The sequence below is a fragment of the Stegodyphus dumicola genome, chromosome 7, assembly GCF_044657685.1.
Source record: "Stegodyphus dumicola isolate Sdum_Otavi_A_Nest chromosome 7, ASM4465768v1".
Classification (NCBI taxonomy): Eukaryota; Metazoa; Arthropoda; class Arachnida; order Araneae; family Eresidae; genus Stegodyphus; species Stegodyphus dumicola.
This window is the reverse complement of record NC_140774.1, coordinates 3,849,874-3,851,119: the sequence shown is the minus strand read 5'-3', so window position 1 is coordinate 3,851,119 and position 1,246 is coordinate 3,849,874.

Here is a 1,246-nt window from a genome sequence, read left to right as displayed (position 1 = left end):
CCACACGTTGCCAGATTCTGCTGGCTTTTTCTGAGCTTAAGAAAATACAGTTTCTAGGGGCCGTATCCTCCTTGCGTGGGACGAGATCTCGATACGAGAGTGACGTCACATATGACGGGTTTTTCGTGCGGAGCGACAATTTGCAATCTTCCAGCACCGATCGAAATACCCACACGTTACACATATTCTCAGGAAGTTTTGAGCTAGTAAAGCTTCACTCTTTCCCTTAATTGCTCGAAACAGTGTTCTATCTATTGATAATAAGTTGCTCATTTACAAAACCATGTTGCGTCCAATTCTTAGTTATGCATGCCTCGGCTGGGCATACTCGTGCAAAAGTTTGAGAAGGCAGTTACAAGCTGCCCAAAACGGTGTATTGCGTATGATAAGTAATGCCCCCTGGTACATTCGGAATAGCCAAATTCGTAAAGAGTTAAGAATAGATTGTGATTTTTATTGCCGCCTATCTAGGGCATTTTATGATAAACAGGAACTTCTGGACAATCCTGTGGTTGTTAACTATTGTTGTTAACTACTAGGGACCCCAATTTCAGTAAACACCCAAGGGCGATCCTAAATGTTAGTAATGTGTAATATTGTATCTGTGTTATGCAAATTGTTGCTCAGATTCTTTATTGTATATTGTTCTTTTTCCCCCTGATTGCTTTTTGTTTTTACTAGTGGCACTAAGGCGTCGCACTTCGTATTTTGTTTCTCTTGTGTGTACATGTATTCTTCTGTGAAATAGTTGTTAAAAAAATAGTTAATTATGTATGGATTAGTAATTAGGTACTTAAGGAAAAAATATGTATTTAACTATTAGCAATTATGAATTTAAACTCTTGCTCATTTAATTATTTAGCACATTCAGTTATATTTCTCATAATTCGAAACTTTTATCATGTTATTCGATGAGGGGTAGGGCTATGGCGCCCAGGCACCCTGGTGGTTAAGCACCGCAGTTCAAAATCAACAAACCATTTCGTGAAGCGTAGCGATCGTCCGTCTGGTTTTCGGCTGCTTATATGACAAGCGTCTACGGAGAGAAGGCAACTTTTGGGATCATGAATCTGATCCTCCCGTCTTACGCGCATCTCAGTTTGCGCATCATGTGACGTTAACAGATACGTCAAAAATGTGTCTGTTTACATTTTGCATTTGACTTCGTGCGTTTTATGCTGCGTTAGTATGTGAATTTTGCTTTCACATATTTATAATGAACTGAAGAATCTCTCAATAAAAGACC